The sequence below is a fragment of the Epinephelus fuscoguttatus genome, linkage group LG1 (assembly GCF_011397635.1).
Source record: "Epinephelus fuscoguttatus linkage group LG1, E.fuscoguttatus.final_Chr_v1".
Lineage (NCBI taxonomy): Eukaryota > Metazoa > Chordata > Actinopteri > Perciformes > Serranidae > Epinephelus > Epinephelus fuscoguttatus.
The window spans coordinates 48,518,495-48,539,651 of record NC_064752.1 but is presented as its reverse complement, the minus strand read 5'-3'; the positions used below and the strand labels follow the sequence as shown (position 1 = coordinate 48,539,651).

Genomic DNA, 21,157 nt, shown 5'->3' with positions numbered 1-21,157 from the left:
TTGTGCATAATCTTGAGCCAGGTTCAAAGACTCATGTGCGAGCCCTCAGAGACTGAACCCTTCTGAATGGATCTGGAGATTTCACCGTGGCGTCTTCTTCTACATCTCCTGCAGAAAATAAATAATTTTAATTAAATTTATAACTCGCCTTTATGTAATGCATAAGCAGTGCCACATTAACCGAAACAGTGATACAATGAAAATGCAGACACTCTGTGCTGCAATAAAATGGTTAATCGGCAGTGCCGTGCACTGTAGAGCCAATGCGCTCCTGGTCCTGCCGGCCTGAATAGAATATAATGTCTATAGCCTACTGTTATGTGTACAGCATTTATAGACTGAGCTGAGTAGTGATGCGCGGTTCGACCCGTAACCTGCGGGACCCGCAAATGGACCTGCGGGTCAGGCAGCAGTGATCGTCTGTTAAATCGGTCTGTAAATGATAGTTGGACATTATTATTATAATCTATTAATCTCTAACCTATTACTGTCATGGCATCCGAAGGTACTGATGCGTTGAGCAGGTGACAGTCCACGGTCATTTTCAAAACACACTTGTGTCACGCACTCCAAAAGAAACTTGTTGAAACTTTAAACAATAATAAATTGTACAAAACGGGGGAAACAAACGTTGGCAAAAACGGTTCCATAATTCATATTAAATTCAAAAGATAACGAAAAAACAGCTACAAGTTAGAGGGAATAGTGATAAAGTGGTAAAACTTGGCATTGATCCACAGACTCAGACAGATGCGCTCAAGCGTGCCATGTGCACAAGCTCCGTTGGTAGGCTACACTATATTTTCACATTTTTAACAATGCAATTTAAAAGTTTTGATTTTTATTGATAACCTACATTTACCAACAACAAAAGACTACATTTAGCACCAAAAAACACTACATTAACCTATGTTACTCAACTCTCCCCTCTTTACTTACTCACATGAGTATTCACGATAAGAAATGAAAATTTCAGGAGCGATTGAGCTCAAAAGTACCAAACTGTCCTTCCTGGGTAACGTCTGGGCTTAAATCTAAGTACAAAAATATGCCAAAAATGTCAGAAATCTTAATAAAAGCATTAATTATCCACTGGGGCATAATTGTATCAATGTTTGCAATGACATCTGAAAATATCGTAGGCTTACAATGCTAAGCTTATTTACATTTTTACGCAAGACGTACCTTTGTCTCCATATTTGGATTTCCATAATATCCCTCCTGGGTTTGGATTTGGATAGTCATGTGACAGACTATTGCATCAGCCAGAAGATTCTGAAGGACCCCCAAAACACATTACAAGGTCAAAAAGTCTCTCTTAAAATGTTGATATTTTGACCTTTTCGGTCACTGGTGCGTTATGTCCTCAAATCATGTGTCTCTCTGGATAACGCTAATAAAACATTTATGATGTTTATATATTTAAAAACTACCTATTTCATGTGAAATATGACATTGATGTGTTGAAGTTTAAGTTATAGTTTTCCACAGTAGGCCTAGTTAAAGCCTGATTATAAAGGGAAAATTGTTTTTTTGTCCTTCCTGGATAACGATATGTCCTCCCTGGATAACAGAGATCTTCTGTTACCCAGGACATGTCCTCTGTTATCCAGAAAGGACATGTTTATCAATACAGATTTGTATTGGTATCTGTAGCTTTTTAGGCATTGACTTGATATTGTTATATTATATTAATAATAAACACTATGTTTTTTGTTTTTTTTAAATTTTCAAATTGACCGTGGTGATCAGAGATGATCAATAAAATGTAGGCTATAAAGCCACCAGTATACCTCTATGTGTATGTAGAATGAGAAAGTGTGTGGACACTACTAAATAAATGAAAAATCACTGTCCGAGGGCTGCCGCAGAATGGCAACAAGGATGTCAGCCCAACACTCGCTACCCGGTCCCTGGTTGCGGCAATTTGTAGGCAAGCTAGGAATGAACTAGCAGCCAGTATAGTACAGTCCTCTCTCGGTTAGCCGTGTTACTTACTGATCCATTAGAAAGAAAGCTAGCTGGACATTGGTTCTGAAGCCTCTTTGGTCACAGAGCTCCCTCCATCTCTTGAATGCCTGACTGAGGTTTACTCTTGTTTTTCCTCTTCTTTTATCACTCTCCTTTTTGTACATCCTCGCCTCCTCAGACAGATTAGCTCGTTTTCTTTTGGGAGGCCGTTTTTCACTTATCTCCAAACTTTGTCCGTCTGCCATTGTGCTCCTGACTCAACTATCTCATGTCATGGCCAGTTCCTCATAAGGAGTTTGGCAATACATGATGCATTTCCTGCCGTAAAGCAGATTTTTTCCACGAAAATTCGTCCCCGGTTGCAGAAGTTTATTGTAAAGTCACTAAGTAACCTATGTAAATGCTGATAGTCTGATTTTACTGTGTATACTACCCTGTGCAACCCACATTATTTTCATAATGATATATTTAGGCAAAAATGCTGTCTGTTGCTTCTTTAAATAAACGCTACAGTTGACCTTATGACATTATAAATCATTATCATCAAAGTTCATCACGAGTAAATGGGTATGCTTCATTCATATAACATCACTGTGCAGTAAGGGAACGACAACGATGTTTGTTCTGTCCATGATGCCCGCCCAGCCTTCCTGCGTATGCTGGTGGACTGAAGTAGGCTAACACACATGACCTACTTCCTGCTATTTGATAGCAAAGCATTTGATGCTGAAGGACAGACGGACGGTAAGTTACAGTCGTAATGTTTTTTATTTGATACAAAACTGGCCTATTTGCGGCTTGTTGTAACTATTTGTAACTATGTTTTTTCAGGGCATAGTACATAAAAGATGAGCAGGCCAAGAAGACAAAAACGTCTACCGTCAAAGTATGGTGGACGTACGGTGGATACCGACATTGGAGCAGATGAGGGCTCCATGGAGGGCACACATGGTGAAAACACAGACGGCACCACGTCCGCTAAAGGTAACATTGAAGTGAAATGTAGGATTGACAAGGCTGTTGTACTACCTTGGCAACTATTTTCAGCCACTGAAATTAATGTCCTAACAATTCACCCAGCTATTTGAGAAATTTAACCCTTCAGTTTTTACGTGTCACCAGTTTGCTCCACTGGAATTGTTGGGTCGTTAAGTTACATGTTGCCATACAGTATAAAGGGTTTGTATTCTACACCATTCAGATGCTTTGAGACATATTCCTGGGATTTTCTTTTAATAGCATAAATGGCTTTTAAAACTTGGAGTCTATACTAACACAGACAGACAAGCAAAAATAATTATGTTTTGATTACTTTTTCGGTGATCAGCACCATACTGCATAAGTCCTATGTTGCACTGATGACTTATCAGTAAATTGAAATGAAGCGTGACATGAGCAACTGTTAATTATTGGGAGTGCACATATATTTATAGATGTTTGCTATTTAAATTTAGCTGATAATAGTAATTGCAGCCTAATTTTGCCATTTTCATTGTCCTACACATTAGTAACATTTCAGTTAAATTTTTTCAATTCAGTTTTTTTTTTATTTATCTAGCGCCAAATCACAACATAAGTTATGTCAGTACATTAAAGCTTAATTGACAAACTAGATATGATCATATGAGCAGTTGCTTTTTGATTTGTTGGGTTGCTTGTCTCTCTCTCTCTCTCTCTCTCTATATATATATATACATATATATATATTAATAACTGACTGTTGTATTTTATGAAAACATAGATTGCCCGCAAAGGATGGCTTTCTATTTTCACAATAGTTATACGGTCCTCAGGTATGTCTTATCGGGTATATCTTCCTTCTCTTTAGATTGGACATTGTTATGGCCTGTATTATTTTAATGCATAATTGACCATTGGCATAGTGTCATCATTCCTCATGCGAAATTTCTTTGTTAAAAACTATCAAATCGCTTCTTGTTATATCTTTGGAAGAATGATGAAGTGTTGAAATAATAGGTACTGTCCAGTTTGTTGCTATCTCATGTAGCTTCAAATCCTTACAGACAAACCCGGGTAAAGGAAATGGCTAAATTAACTGAATTTAGGTTATATCTCTTAAGTAAGGAAACTATTCATCTTTCTTACCCTCTTGTGGAGAGAAGTTGACAGAAAAAATAAACTTCTACAAACTATTTCTTTTTTTCCTCTGCCAGCTGAGATTGCAACTGTAAAGGCTGAACTCATCTTGCTGAAAGATGAATGCAGCTTTTTGGAGAAGGCCATTAAAAAAGCTAAGTGTGCTATTCCATCTGCTCCTGTCCCTGCCCAAGTCCAAACAGTTCAGGAGATGCCAGGTTGTTCAGGTTTGTGTTTACTGGTTCATTATTATTAGTTGGTGAATAAACAATATCCTTTCTAGGAAGTTTCTTTCCAGCAAAAAAGTATGCAGTGAGATTTTTTGGGAATTATAGAACAAGAACAAAATCAGTAACTCTGCAGATTTGCACCTGGAAAGCTAGTGTTTTTTTGTTTTTGTTTATTAAAAAAAATCGATCTTACAGTGGAGAACTGAGCAATAGCTACTTTCTTGTCCTCCTGCTCCTTAGTATCTGAGAAATTCTCAGAAGAGGAAAAGAAGATGAAGAAGAAGAAGAAGGAGAAGAAGAAGGAGAAGAGCCACAAAAGGAGACAGAAAGGCAGCAAGAGAAAACCAAAAAAGGCAAAGAAATAAAGAACTTAGTACAATTATGTTGTTCTGTAAATAAAGTTCCAGAGAGTGCATCAAGCTGGTAGTGTGTGTGTGTGTGTGTGTGTGTGTGAGATGTAAAATTCTGAAATTGGGGGGGGGGACCAGAATTATTTTTAACTCATGACTTATATTATTGAAGGGTACATTATGACCATAACATAAATTACCACAGACTTTAATAATGTAGGCCTACTCATAAATTATAATGTGGGAACATAATGCCAACGGGAGATAAAGTACATACATACACTTAATATGAAAACAAATACCAATGACCAAAAAGTATCAGTCAAATAAGTGACAATGTATTTTGTTTTGGGATTCTGTTGTTTGTTGACTGTTATTTTTTTAAATTAAACTTGTGACCTATAACCTTTCACATCAGCGTCACCAAAGTTCAGTGCAATTTGAATGGGCACGCTTCATTAATATCAAATGACAGCAGGGAGCGACAGTGTTGTTCATCCATCCACCATCCATTCATCTTCATCTGCTTATCCGAGGCCGGGTCATGGGGGCAGCAGGCCAAGCAAAGCACCCCAGACATCCCTCTGCCCAGCAACACTTTCTAGCTCCTCCTGGGGGACCCCAAGGCGTTCCCAGGCCAGACAAAGACGAGATGTTGTGTATAAGGAAATAGAAGAAGCTCTCAGCTCGCCCACACTTTGGCGTACGCTGGTGAGATGAGGCAACGTACCTAACCTGTTTCCTGCTAACCACAGAGATGTAGATGGCACTACTGTTAACCTACTTTACAGCAAACATACGATGGGTAATAACTTGAATATATTTACTGGCACAAAACAGTCTGGTTTGTGGCTCATGCCAACTTTAGCGTTAACTGAACAAATGAAAGGTGTTGTTGGAGTGTTAGCTCGCTAATCATTTGTTAGCCACTGGGCGTTCACATCCAAGCTAACGCTGTGTATCCAGCTAAAAGAGCAAAGCGTTAACGTTACCCTGCAGCTTTTACAACCTGACACTTATGATTGCTCTAATAGCATTTGAAGTGTCATTACATCCAATGCAATAGAATATAATGCATGTGGGTTTGTGTCTTACAGACACAAACATGTTCAGTTGATTTTATTCACATAATGTTAGCAACTTTGAGTAAGCTAATCTGCTAACGTTAATGTCCTGTCGTGCACTACAGTGCTGAAGTCAGCTTGTGACTCGTCGCATCCGATTCAGTATGAAAGGAAAAGTTTAGGAGAATATAAATAATGATATTTAGTGGCGGATTCTCCATTTTTGCACCACTTATACTTATTACAGTGTTAGTGTTAGACATCGTAGCAAAGGTCTTAACTCTGTTTAACACAGTTTAAGAATTTTGAAACCTTTCTTTTGCTTCCTTTCCTCATGAAAAAGGGTGATTTCACTGATATTTATGAATCAAAAACCACTAACGTTATACTTAGACTTGTCAAATCTAGACTAAATTACTAAGGACACTTACTAAGACTCACTAAAACATAGTTTAAAATTTGTGAAACCTTTATTCTTTTGGGGAAAACTGAAAAAACCCACCCAGACCACATTAAACAGATTTGACAATGTATTCTTAAGAGATATTGTGTGATTGTATTTCAAAAGGTAAAAATATGTCTAAGTATAATAAGTATAGTGTTATTTGATCTGGACCTGGTCTAATGTGGTTGATGGAGAAATGTCAGTGAAATCGCCCTTTTTCTGTTTTCATAAGCAAAATAAAGGTTTCACGATTCTGAAACTGTGTTTTAAGGCTTTTCCTATGATGCATAACACTCTTTAATAAGTGTAAGTGGTGCAAAACAGGAGAATGAACCATAAATAATGTTTCCCAGAACTTTCACTTAACTGGGAATCAGAAGCTACAAATCAGAAGCTAACTTTAGTGTTGTTACTGCGCTGGCTAAACTTTCCTCCTTTGAACTTAAATACACGTATTATTGCTTTGCTGCCGATTAGCAGCATATGAAACATGTCCTATGCTGCATTTAGGTTTTGTCAGTAAAATAAAAGGGAAAGTCACTCATGCTTCTAGTTTCATGGCTTACTGCTAGATGACTACTGTTGTTGCAAACTTGTTCCACACGTTAATTGGAAATTAATGACAACTTTTCCATTATTAATGTGCTACATATTTGTAATGGTCTGTTGACAACTTAGAAATTAGGCGCTGCTTTTATTTAGCTAGTATTTAGCTAGTATTTCTTGTATAGCCTTACGTAGACCATTAATATTGTATTTATTCACATCTAGAGTGCCAGCGATGATGGCTTTGCGGCTGTGTGGAACAACAGTTTGATGGCTTCTCACCAACAGGGAGACATCATGGCTGTCAGAAATCCAGTTATCTCAGACTATATATTATGGTTAAGAGACTGAAACTAACAGTTTTTCTCTATAGGTTCAATATATGGACAACGTGCACCAGCTTTTTTCCTCTGATCTCAACCTCAACCCTGTCATCTTCATCAGGAGTGGAAAGGAAGATGAAGAAGAAGGACAAAATGAAGCAATGCAAGAAAAACTAAGAAATAAAGAATTAAATGCTATCAGTTTACTTATTTTGAAATAAGAAGTATGTTAAGTAAAGGCTCTAAATTAAGGATGTAATATTTTGTTTTTTATATGATATACAATGTACAATTTACATTTAATATTACAGCCCACTATTAGCGATTTAGAATACTGCCCGCATACCCTGTACTTACCCTGTAACTAAATGTTACTACAGGGAACTATTTTAGTGCTTTAGAATACAGCCCGCATTCCCTGTACTTACCCTGTAACTACATGTAACTATGGGGTAACGAGTAGCGCTTTAGAATACAGCCCGCATACCCTGTAACTACATGTAACTATGGGGTAACGAGTAGCGCTTTAGAATACAGCCCGCATACCCTGTACTTACCCTGTAACTACATGTAATAAGAGGAAAACTACCACTGCATATATCACTTGTTCTGTAAATACAGAGAACAATGTGAGATGTTTGTTTTCAGATTCAGATTCAGAAAACTTTATTGTATGTCGTAACAGAAAATCTTCTTCGACGTGGCTTCACATACAAAACAAGACAATACACTGACTGGAAACACAGATTCTGAAAGCACACACAGTGTGTATAGATCTTAAAAACAAGTATAAAATTAAAACTGTAAAAATAGACAAGATAAAAGGTGTGGATATGTGTAAAGTGACAGTGCATCAGGGTTATTTTTGTCCATTGTTCATTGTTTATTTAAGATGTTTATGGCAGTGTGTATGAATGAGTTTTTGTGGATGTTTTCCCTAGATAGGGGGACTTTAATTTGATTTTACTTGCCTCAAAACATGGAAGAACAAACCAAATTAACTGCACAGTAAGCTGTCAGTAAAGCATATCAAGCATATGCGTTGCGTTTTATCTTGCTATATTTGTATGTATTTCCTGGGATGAAAGGAGAGCAAGCACAGAGCTGGAAAAAGGTGAGCTTGCATGCTGAGGAGCTGTAATGCCGGACGAACACAATTGCCAGGGAGAAGACCTTCAACATTTTAATGACTTCAAAATTGTCAACGTGTTAACACCAAAACACAAGTGAGTCACATCTAGGGTGGGTGAACTCTGTCTGCCAACGGCAGACATCATAAACATCATAAACGAGCGTCCAGTAATGTAAAGCTGGTGAGGTGAGCGACAGCTGAGACGGTCTTCAGACGCCAACAGTATCCATGACAACATACTGTCCCCTGGACCTTTGTTCTGAAGTAAACGCACAGATGTACCCTGTTGTTGTATAGGCTGCCCACTGAAAATATAAAGGAACAATGTAGATTGGCTGTTTGTTTGTAATTAGGTCATTTTGAAATAAAATCACATCTGATTTATTACTTGCTGCAGAAGTCTTCCTCCATCTTCCCTCCGATTTTTCAGTTTTATTGTCATACTGTACCCTGTTATAATAGAATAGGTACCCAGTAGTTAAAAATACTTACTGTATAAGTTCTCTGTAAATTCCCCCCCAAACTTATATATTATTGATAGGCAGGTCGCACATATCCTGTTATAATAGAATAGGTACCCAGTAGTTAAAAATACTTACTGTATAAGTTCTCTGTAAATTCCCCCCCAAACTTATATATTATTGATAGGCAGGTCGCACATATCCTGTTATAATAGAATAGGTACCCAGTAGTTAAAAATACCTATAATATAAATTCTCTGTAAATTCACGAATTGTTAGCCCCTTATTCCATAACTTAACACCTTGTTTCGCTGTACCTACATATATGTATTGATACGTACTACACTGGTACACCGTTAGTACAACAGATTACACCGTAACTACCTGATAGTTACGGTGTAAATTGCGGGCTGTAATCTAAAGCGTTACCGAATTTGGTGGTCGTAGGTCCAAATTCAAGGTCAGTGTTACCTCACAAAATATTTTTTTGGGAATAACTCGAGAATTATTATGCTAATTGTGACAAAATTCTATACAGATGTCTAACAGGATAAAATGATGAAGTGACATTTTATATCTAAAGGGTCAAAGCTCAGCTTCACTGTGACATCATAATGTTCTGCATAAAACACTTTTCAGGCCATTATTCCCTGTCATATCTCAGGAACAGAGGGAGTGACATTTGGTCAGATACTGAATTGGTGACAGTAATCTTGAAATGGTGCTGATTGTATAGATCTTCCGTGCTGTGAGGGAAGATGTGTGTGAAGCATCCATATTTTCACAGACATGAATATAAATGTGTATGACAAACTTGACTGGTGTGCGGAGGCATACAACCGCAGGGCGGTAATTCTTTCATAGCTCTTATGGCTAGTGTGTAACCTGCATGCTAACAAAGTGACTGATTGTCATGTTACAGTATGTGAGGTGTATCTGCTGATGTCCTTGTTGCTCCTTTACCCCCCTGCAACTCCCACGGCTGGTTTTTCGATTAATTGCGAATATTTCTCACAATGCCCAGTAACTGGGTTTTGGGACAGCCCAAATGGTAGTAGAATTACTGATGGTAGTAGTAATAGTCCCAATACTGGCATTAATATTCATTTATCTCATATTTGTGGCTACAGTCCAAGTCTTCCTCTGAAATGAAAGCACATCTTGTTTGAAATCCTCTTTAAACACAGCAGCAGAGTTTTGATGTTTCTCTGAGCTCAAAGACTTTCACTCAAGTGATCTCTATGCCATGTTTTTGTGGTGATTGATTTTTTCGGGGATGTGAAGGTGAGTGCTTACTACCACAGTGAGCACCCAACAGTGCAATGGCTGCTTTTGTACTGATCTGTCCTGCTGTCACAGATCAAATCAAAATAAGGAATAAACCCATGGGACATACCAGAGGCTTTGTGGGCTAAGCAACATCTCACGTCTCCTTTGTCTTTTTTTCACCTTCTTTATTCTATTTTCCTTACAGTTTTTTGCTTTCATTGCTGTTCCTCTTATTTCCCCACCCTCTCGACCTTTCCTAACCCTCCTTTCCTCTATTCTCTTAACCCATTTTTCTCTTCTCCCATTGCTGTCCTCTCAAAGGGATAACACAACAAGAAGCATCATTTTCAGAGCTCCTGGTAAATGTATGTCCCTTTTAAGACTGAACTTAAAATCATTTTTATGCAATTGAAAATCACCTAGCATACTTGAAATGAAATGGTTTTGAATTATGGCCTTTGATCATGCAATTTCCTTTGCTGTTTCTCCTGTTGTTTTCAAGGGTGTCAAACTGAGGACAGATGGAATAAAAACCTAGTTTTATTATGAGACCAGCAAAGAAGTGTACACAGCCTGGATCCACTTTCTGGATGAGCTGGCACATTCCGTCTAATCAACTTCAGCCTCCTGACCAAATCACATACTGTATGTTGGTAAGAAATGATGCTTTAGATCTGCAATGAGAACTATGTCATGCATGAGTGTTTCTAATGCCTGTTTAACATCCAAAGTGCTGTGTATCTCCAATGAGGCTTTCAAGGGACTGTGAAGGGATGCCTAGGCATGCCAGGTAGCTGTGTAAGTGTCTGTGTGTGGCTGGATGCTGGTCTGATAAGATGCATGTTAACGTAATGTGCTGCTGAGCAACTTTTTGTGTGTGTGGCAAGTCTTGTTTCTGTCGCAGAGTGAGTGAAACCAGCCGTTCTCATGATAAATATGCCGGCAAGGATTTTTGTTTTGTCATGATGTAAATCACCAGTTTGACTGTTTAGGCTTATTAAAATCTATTTCACCAATTTTGGAATTTCCGTAAATTTCCAACACATTGTCTTCACACATCATTTACAGCCTGTTACATGCATTCTCTGTTTTCAAAATACACTTCCATTTACACAGGAAATGCTGAGTTTGCAAACAGTCCCTTTCAATGTAAACGCACTATGTCAGTACAATACTGCAAAATGACTTTTTTTTCCCTTCAACAACAAAAGCACATGGTTGGTTTTAGGAAAAAAATCTCACGGGAAGCAAACACCTGCCCCCCAGGTGAATGACAGTGGTTGTTGGAGCCATCCACCAACCCTCCCGCTCACCATGGGTGGACTGGCCATCTGGAGGTTCTGGGGAATCACAGAACGGCTGGTACTCCAGGACGGCCGGCGGCCGCCACGCCGTCATCACCTTTTTTTTGGTTTTGTTTCCTTTTTCTCCCTGATAATCTACTGTTCCACGTCCAGTCCGCTAGGTGGCAGCCTTTAACCTATGGGCCTGAACGACGCATAGTGTGTCCAAATTCACACCTGTTCTTCTCTATTGATTTTCTCCACAACCGTGCATCATAGCGAGAAGCCACACGTATCACGTGAAACAGCGGAATTGTGGCTTTCCGACAAGACCACTTGTCGGCAGTCCAATGTTTTCACAGCGAAAAATAATGATAAAGTTACACTAAAACTATGTATAACAGAGCTTTCGTACAGCTTTGCACACACATTACTCTTGGATGGATTACTTGCGAATGCAGCATCGCACAGAAATGCCACACATATCACATGAAAGTGCAGGAGCAGAGCTTTCCAGTGATACCACACACATCATTGTGCTGTCATCCCATCATGCTAAAAATCCAGATTAATTGTCTACAAAATAAAAACCTGACGAATTTCTTTACAATCCATTATACAGATCTTGTTATCAGTCACTTCATATAGTGAGGAATATCGTATCTTACCACGTCTTAGGCTTGTGTGTGTTTCTCCCTGTCTATCCACATTTCTAGTCCGACTTTCAAGATGCAAATACCGCTATATTTATATAGTGTCCCATTGACACTCCATCAAACTTTGTATGACAAGACCAGCCACTTCACCTTTGCGCACCTAGACAACTGTAGCCTAATTATGCATGCTGACAGGGCCGTAGTCACCATATACATTGAGGGGGACATGTATCCCCCCCAATGCCCAAAATGCCCCCCAATATATAACTGAAACTGAAAAATAACAACAAACTTTGTTTACTGCAAACAAAGTGGCAAATATTATCTTGGAGGACATCACTGTACTTGGTTGACTATTTTTCTATGATCTTAGATGTAAATATTGCATGTTTCTTTCAGATAAAACACATTTTTGCCCACATTGTCCTGAAAAAAAAAACAAGATATAGCATTTGTATGTAGCCTTTATAATGACTGTGCTATGAGCTTAAAAGTAAAGGCAGTAAAAATACCCCAAAAATGCCTAGGGCCCTGTTGTGCCGTACAAAGATTTCTAACAAAGGCCTACACTTTATCCATAAACTTTTGGGCCTACATGTAACAATCAAAGCCTGAGACCACATGTTGGCGCCCAAAAGAACAAAGGAATCAGTCAACCCCCTTTCTCTGTGTGAATCAGCTGATTCAACCCCCAACACAGCACCCCAGCTGACCAGCAGAGGTCCCTTGAAATACACAGCTCCCATTGGGTGAAATCCGCCATGGCCAACCCCGCACCGATGACGTCACGCTGGGGTATATCATCACAAAGCGTACCTGAGGGAAACGCTTCTGGCTGTGATCCTCATAGCTAATAGAAGTACCCGCAACTGTTCCTAAAGCTTAGCAACTCGTCCCACGTGGCGAACGCTTTAGAAAGAGTTATTACTGTGCACAGTTAGACACGTTTTAGGCCTACGGATTTCCCTCGCTGGTCGAGCTGATCTCCTCTCCTCTCCCTCACTCTGTGCGCCGAGGAACACAGAGTAGCCCGGTACGAGACCACGGATTGACCCTCTCACCCAGATGCCCGCGGATGCGAAGTTTGGTAGATAACAAGGACTGCCTGCTTCAAGAAGAAGGACAAGGACCCCCTTCTTTCCCTGAGTGATTCCCCGCTACGAGCCGGAATTAACTCGCCTCGCCAGAGACTTGCCCCCTCGCCGAGGACCTGTTAGCCGCTAACCACTTCACCTCTGCCGTAACAAAGGACGCACGAGGAACGACCGACGCATCACTCCACCTTCTGCAACAGTAAGAGGCTTTAGCTCTGGGCAGATAGTAGTTAGTGTGTGTTTTCTTTTTAAGTTTTGTAAGGGCTTGTTGATACGGGCCGCCGCGTCCGATTTTGGCTGCATTGATATTGTAAAAATATTGCCTGTGTTGCTGCTGTCTGTTATTCTTCTGCCCGTTTGTGTCTGCTTGTAATTCGTAGTGATCCAACCTCGTCGGACCACTATTGTGTTGCCCCGCACGCGGGATCGATCAGTACTTCGGCTGTGTTGGTTCAATGTCCAGATTCACGCCGCTCACCAGCTGAGCCGAGCGCGTCTCTGCGTGACACAGACAGGTTACTGCATCTCAATACTGCCTGCGTGACCACACTTCTGAGTGCTTCCCTTTCTCTCTTCCTCTCTTCCACTAACCTACACTTGGAGCCGAGCAATTTGAACTTCCCTCTCTACCGGCTCCCCTCCTTTTTTGAGTCGCGTGTTTTCTTGGCGAGCCGCCATTGCGTGACGTAGCTTGCAGTGTCACAGCCGCCATCTTGCTACGCTCACACGCCTCTCTCTCTCTCAGACACCCACTCGCTCAGACACACACACACCACACACACTCACACATTCTCGCTCACTCACCCACTTTCTCCCACACTCTCATACACACCCACACACACACACACACACACACACACCCACACACACACACACACATACACACACACACCCTTCTTGATGCTTGCTGGTTGATTCGGTAATGTTTTATAGTTGATAGGGTTTATAGAGCAATGTTGATGTTGGTTGTAAATTAATGTCATCAGTGTGAATAAACCCTGTTATACTGCAAAGAGAGGTTGCTTTGGTTTTTCATTGTATACTGTGATGAAGCTGGTTGACAAAGTCAGTGCCTGAGCTCCACTCCTTCCTGTTCATCTTATAGTTGCTGATATCTCCCTAGAATTAGCTTCCTAAGTGAACACTCTTGAGACTGAATTTACGTGTGATCATTGGTCCGGTTTTCCCGGTGGTGCCCCGCTGTAAGCTAATTTGATTATTATGCTTATGTAATAATTAATTAGTTATTAATTAATTAATCAAATATTTTAATAATCCATAATTAATATTAATAATTATGAATTATTGCCAATGATCATATTTAGCTCCTCCTCTTCCCAACAGGCCCATAGGGTTAAATTGGATGCCAGCCGGCCCATAGATGTTGGGCCTGTTTCAGGCAGTCACCTGCATTGTATTGTTCAGCAGAGAGACATCTAGACTGTGTCGTTTATTTCTCAGTGAGTATTCTACACTATGCTCTTAACACAACATCTAGTCAACATCGGTGCAATTGCTATAATTTGGAAGGTATATTATCATGTGTTAAGATTTAAGTATTTTGACACCCGTGTCTGGGGCTGATGAGTTTCCGCGCACCGGTTGTTGTGGGCTGGGCCGAGTCAAAGTCCAGGGCTGTTTTTTAGTCCCAGTCCGCCCCTGCCGCCCACTTCCCTTGGACTTCCACCCCCTTATCTTACGTTGTTGTCCCACAGCATTTATCTCTGACGCTGTTGGGTTCCATGAAACAATAACAGAAACCAGCCGCATATCATGCCGATGTGAAAGGACGGCTTTTTTTTTTCAGTGTCTGACGCTGGGAGTCAATGACCAAGCACCTGTTTTTGAAAACTTCAGAGTGAGACCGTGTTGCCTTCTGTTGCACAAGGAAATAAACATAAATACAAGGTGTTTTACCAGTGTTTATTTTGAAAAAGACTGTATGCATCTAACGAGCAGAAACTGTACTTTTTCGGTCAAAACTGAAGTGTATTTTGAACAGATACAATGCATGTAACAGGCGTCAATTGACACAACAACAGACGGAGAAGGTTGGCGCCTCACATGCAGACGTGAAAGTCAACTGACCTAGCAGCAAGGAGTTGGGATGAGAACATGTTGGTAAATCTCTGGCTGTAAAGTGTTACCAAAGTTTGCGCTAATATTTGTAATAGGTGGCATAAATGAATAGGAATCAGTAACTGTATGAAATGTCAAGTGCCTTCAAAATCCTCACAGCTCAGACCCAGCAGTATCAAAATAACCAATTATCCTACAGGAATACAAACAGAACCTGTGCTGAAAAAATTCACATAGATTAGATGTTATTCAGACTGATGTATTGGCTGCTTTTTAACCACTGGATCTATGTGTTCATTAGAGCTCAGAAGGATCCTGTACCAGATAATGAACCCTCAATGAGGACTTACTATTGAGAAATTTACATGCCAAGCCAAGTTGTTTCATAGAGACCCCCTTAGAGGAGCAATTGTAGATTCAGAGAAATTCAAATCCAAACTGAACTGTGCAGCCAAGATACATTTTGTTGGGATGAAAACAATTATCTGTGAAAAGATTAGAGAGGACAATGAGCGGTGAAATGGTGCTTTTATTCAGTGACAGTAGTAATAACAAAAAAATCTTGTGGTTGTTTATTTAGCATAATAAAGGCTGCGTAGAGTGAGCCAAACAATGTGGGCTGGACAGACAAAAGTAATGCATTAAAACTCAGTAGAGCCAGGAGTGAGACACATCAGAGATGTCCTGTATATTGCTTGGTTATGATCAGTGCTGGTTACAGACATTTTGCACACCGGAGCTCATGATCATGCTTTTTTTTTTTCCTTGCATGGAGTACTGGTGCCAAAGAAAAACAAGAAAAAAAACTGTGTGCACACAAAGTGAGTGTATTTTTTTTACTCAATCTGGACCTCGCCCTCACACTGACTTCCCCACAGCGCATGTACACGCCTGGCCATTTCTGATAATCACAAACAAACCCCTCCATCCTCTACAAACTAGCTTCCCCTTGTGGTCAGGTATTGCCTCTTCAACGATCTCTCCAGTATCTGTTAGCGCTTATTCTCCCATACACCAGTCAGAATCACTAACCCGTCTTCATGCCCCTGTTATGATCAGTGGTGCCGTTGTGTCCGAGTGATGTGTCCAAATGCATGCACTCCCAATTCATCCTCTGTCGATAAAGACATGGTGTCCTCCTCAATCAAAATGTGCTTGTTCACTAGCAAGGACCACACCACAACGATATGCAGTTTAAAGGTTTAATAAGGATGTGATGTCAGAAAATGGTTATGAATGGGGTGGTGATGAATGGGGGAGTGCAGATTGGCAGGTGAATGAACGGGATGGAGATGACGTCATCGGAGGGTCGGACTGGGTGAGGTGTAGATGTGGGCGGAGAGACTCAGTGTGGGGGTTCCGTCTCGTGTTCTGATGAGCCCGTGCAGTTAGGAAGCCCCCAAAAGAGTCTGATTAAGTGAGGCTTAGTCTGTCGTGCGCTAGACGGAGATCATTGAGGTTATTGTGGATGTAGGTTTGATATGCTTGTGAAGACCAGCGGCCGAGGACCTGAATGACTTGGTCTGAAATACCTGATCTGACGGCTGAGGAGGCGGCGCCGATGCGGAACGAATGGCAAGAGTAATGATCTGATGAAATTCCGGAGAGACGGAGGATGTTATGGAAGTGTTTCTGGAACCAGAAAAGGGTGGCCATCCTCCCTGTTTCGGTGAGGAAGAGGGGATCTTGTGGTGAAGCACGGGCGGAATACCGGGTGTGGATGTATCTGGTCAATGACTCGTGCGGGCTGAGAAAGGAGTTGAGGCGGAAGATGTAGATGGGAAAGGTTACTCCTAACTGATCAGTTTTACTCCTGCGGAGCGTGAATATGAGCGAGTCTGAAGTGTGGGTGGTGATGTCGGATAGACTGGGATGACGGGAAGGATCGTAGACAGATGATGTTGGGGCGAATTCAGAGCACCTCAGGAATCCGAAGAAGGCAAGTAGAAACATTGATTCCAGTGTTAAGTCGACTGTGGGGGAGATGTAACCGGAGCGCAGAGTGTGTATACAGCGGCAGAGCAGAGCGGAGGTGAGGGGGAGGCGTCTGGCTGTCAGCGCTGGTTCTTGCTTTCGTAAGCCTTTGATTAGCATGGTGACGTGAGCATGCGAGATTGACTGACAAAGGAGGCCGGTGGATAATTTATGGAATAAATTGATACCAGCTAGATATGTTTGTATGCTGGAGGCCTGGATTTTTGTTACAGTATGACAGTGTGTGATGAAGTTGCACATGGACAAGGCGTCCAGAGAGGGAAACGGTAGATGATAAGTAGTGTGGTAATTCTTGAAAGAATTCCAGCCGGTGATAGCGTGCTTGGTGCTAAACTGTTAAGGATGGCTTCTTGGGAGGCGTGAGTGAGATTTGCCAGATGAGGATTTAGCTGAATATGGTCGCTGGGATGGACATCCGAGTCTGGAGCCAAGCATCTGAATTTCTGGAAAGAGAAGCGGGAGAGTGAGTCAGCAATGGCGTTGTGGTGACCGGGAATGTGAGATGCACGGAGGATGAATTGATGCTGAGCGGAGATGAGAGTGAGTCTGCGGGTGAATGGCATGATGGCTGGGGAACGGGAACGGCCTTTATTGATTATATCTACTACTGCTGTGTTGTCAGAGTGGATATTGATGCTTTTTTTTTTTTTGACCATTCGTGCCCCCAGATTAGAGTGGCAATGATCACGGGGTACAGCTCGTACAGAGCAGACAAGGGAGAGCGTGACTCTGTGTCGAGGGACTCGAACTCGGAGGGCCAAGCGGCAACAGACCACCTCCCCCCGTAATACCCGCCGAAACCTACGGAGGGAGCCGCGTCCGTGTAGAGTTGAATGTCCTCGGGATGGGTGACGAAGTCGTCATAGAAGAATGAGATGCCATTCCAGGATGACAGAAATTGCTGCCACATGCGCATTTCTGTTTTACAAGTGTCATCCAGAACCACGTGGTCGTAGAGAGAGGGAATGGATGCAGCTTTGGTCAGCAGTTGAGAAAGAAAAGATTTTGCCTGTGGAATTATGCGGATGGCGTAACTGAGGTGCCCGAGGAGAGCGAGCAGCTGGCGTTTGGTGCACCTGTCTGTCAGAAGATAATTAGATAAGAGCAGCGAGATGCGCTGCACTTTCTCCAAGGGCAGTGAAGCCTGGAATGACATTGAGTCCAGAGTGATGCCCAGAAACTCAATGGATGTGCCAGGTCCTGAAGTTTTTTCTTCGGACAGAGGGACACCGAGGTCAGAAAATGCAGACATAAGTGTAGTGAGACCGTGGCGAGGAGGTGAGGACGGGGGAGTCACGACAAGAAAATCATCAAGGAGATGAAGGGCGTAGAGCCTGTAATTGTTGGAGAGGATCCAGCATAGAGCCTCGGATAAGGAGTCAAAGATTTTGGGACTGCTCTTGCAGCCGAAAGTGAGACGCACGGAGAAGTAGTAAGCCCCCTTCCAGCAGACACCAAAATAACACCAGAAGTCGGCACGTTGACAGTGGGACGTGCGTCCTTAGCTCTGGGGATGACAGGAGGGGGGGGTGCAGCGGAAGACAGACGGTCGAAGATCGGAGCATTGCGTGGGGTGGTGGGGCGGGAGTGCGGTGGAGGAGCCCTGATAGTGCATGCAGACGCCGGGTGAGAAGGGGCGCCACATAAGTCGCAGGAGAGGGAGGAACGAGCTGCGAAAATGCGGCAGTATATTTCTGAATCGAGGGACCCCCAGTATGTCCCCTGGTTTAGCTGCTGCAACCGGCTGGCTGCTTGTGTGGCAAAGTGGACATGGTGTAAAATCCCCCGAAACGCAAAGCTATGTCCAACACGATGGACAGATAGTCGTCCAGCTCTGATCGACGGTGAGGAAAAGCAAAGCAGATGACATCGCGAAAAAGGGAGAAAGCGAGCGCAAACTCGACAGGAGTCAAGTCTTTGGACCTGGTTGGCATTGACTGCTTTAATAGAACTGGACCGAGGACAGTCTGCAGTTCCCTGGGTTGACTACTGTCGAAAAAAGATGGCTGAATGAGCTGGGCTAGGTCTACATAATTACCGGACAGTATTTGCTGGCGCAGTGAGTGCGAGACAGGTGAGGGGCGGTAAATGGCAGAGGCCGGCGGAGCTGGTGGTGTGGCTGTGGCCAGAGTGTAGACGGCAGCAGAGGAAAAAACATTAGGGTGTTGAGGAAGGGAGGGGGTAGGGAGGGGGTAGGGGAGGAGTAAGGAGAGACACGTCGGAAAGAGAGTGGAAGGCAGTGAAACACCCGCCGGAGGAGCCTGTTGTGCTGCGGAACGGGGCTCCTGGGCTGCGATGCCAGCCGGAACAGGATAGTTGGAAGGAAGGGTAGAGGAAAGGGATGTGGGGATGGAGGATGTGTGTGCACGGGGTGAGAGTGGAGGCCTGCGAGACAGGGAGGAGAAGAAGGCAGATATGGCGCGTGACATATCTGCGTCTGAGGGAGCAGGCACAGGGGGTGATACGACCTGACCCCCGGCTGGGGGAATGAATGAGGGAGGCTGCTCCGGCTGGAGTGGTGGAGGCGCTGTGACGTCACCGTGGCGGGAGTAGGCCTCGGAGGGCGACCCGGAAGTGCGGCCGGCTTGGGAGAAGGAGCTGTGGCCTCAGGAGCCCGGATAGCGGCTGAATAGAGCTGGAACAGCCTGGACTTGTTGTCGCTGCGGTGGAAGGGGATGTTTTTTGCCCTCAGGAACCGCTGGAGCCGAGCGATGGTCCAATCCCTGATGTCGGGCTCTTGCTGTGGACGTGGAGATGGTGGAGATGGCCGAGTTGAGCATGACGGAGCCCCGCGGGAGCGGCGAGGTCGACTAGACGCTGCACCGCTTCGGGAAGGAGGAGGAGAAGACCGCCGCTGGCTCCCACGGTTGTGGACGCGGCGTCGATTTCCCACCCGCGAGGACGGAGGAGAGGAGGCCTGAGATCCACTAGGAGTTGGGGCGATCTCGTTGATGGAGCCCGACGGAGAACCACGGCGAGACGGAGGGATGTGGACCACAGAGCGCAGCCGGCTCCCCTGGGAGTTTCGGCTACCGGCAGACTGCTGAGACAGAGTCAGAGGATCACCTGGCTCGAACAGAGAGTCGTACAAGTCGTCGGAGTCTGATTCGGACAGGTTGACTTGCAACACGTGATCCATCGGTGGGTACGCACAAAAAACACACTTGCTGAGATAACCTATGTAGGGTCGCCAATGTTCGAGAGATCTGAGAGGCCTGTGGTAGAGCTGTGCTGGTATATATATGTTAGTCAGGTGATTAGAGGAGTGGTTGAGGCGTGGTCCTGCTCCTGAACCTAAGTTAAACAATTAACTCCATGTAAATGCACGCTGTATGGCGAACAAGTCTAAATGAATTACTTTTACAGAAAAAAATGTTTCTTTCTAATTTGTGACAGAGACCTGGCAACGGGCACTGGAATTTATCTATTTGTATGAACTGTGCCCTCTGGTTTGTTCATTTATTGGCCTCTCCATCTGTCTGGACACGGTGCAGGAATAATCTGTTCTCTTGTCAACTGGTGAACACATAACCTTTTACTACTTTTGAATTAAAGTTTAGTTGGTGACTTTAACCTGCACATCAATGATGCCACAAACAGAGACTGAATTTCTTAATATTACTGAATCTTTTAATTTCAAACAACATGTTTTTGGTGCCACTCACTTGGGTTGTCATACTTTGGACCTTGTCTTCTCTCTGGGCCTAGATATTGATCATATCAGTTGCGAGGACCTACTGATTAGTGATCACAAGTGTGTTTTCTTTGACCTCTCTGTAATTGATGACCCTCGGTGTCCTAAAACAACAATGTGTTCAGCGTTATCACTCCGAGTACGGCTGGTCAGTTCTCAGTGCTTTTTTGCCATGATATTAATATAAACTTTGACAATGTAGAGGTTTTAATCACAGTCTTTTAATGAGCGTTGCTCCTCATTGCTGGATTAAGTGGCACCATTAAAGGCTAGGACTAGGATTATCTGCAACACTTCTCCATGGATGACAGTCACTGTCTGCTACACAGTTCTAAAAGACTATGGAAAGCCACTGGGCTTTAGGTGCATCACTTATATCTCAAGGATCTCTGTACTGCCTATGATGCAATGGTTAAAGAAGCCCAGACTACTTACTTTGCTAAATTAATTTCTTCAAAAAGAAATCAA

The 21,157-nt window shown here is 42.8% G+C and overlaps 1 protein-coding gene and 1 pseudogene across 2 annotated transcripts in view; both read right to left on the bottom strand.

Moving 5' to 3' along the window:
- Positions 1 to 21,157, bottom strand: part of LOC125885864 (uncharacterized) — a 375,199-nt gene that overhangs the window by 34,804 nt on the left and 319,238 nt on the right. The window lies entirely within an intron of this gene.
- Positions 17,202 to 18,929, bottom strand: LOC125895305 (uncharacterized; annotated as a pseudogene).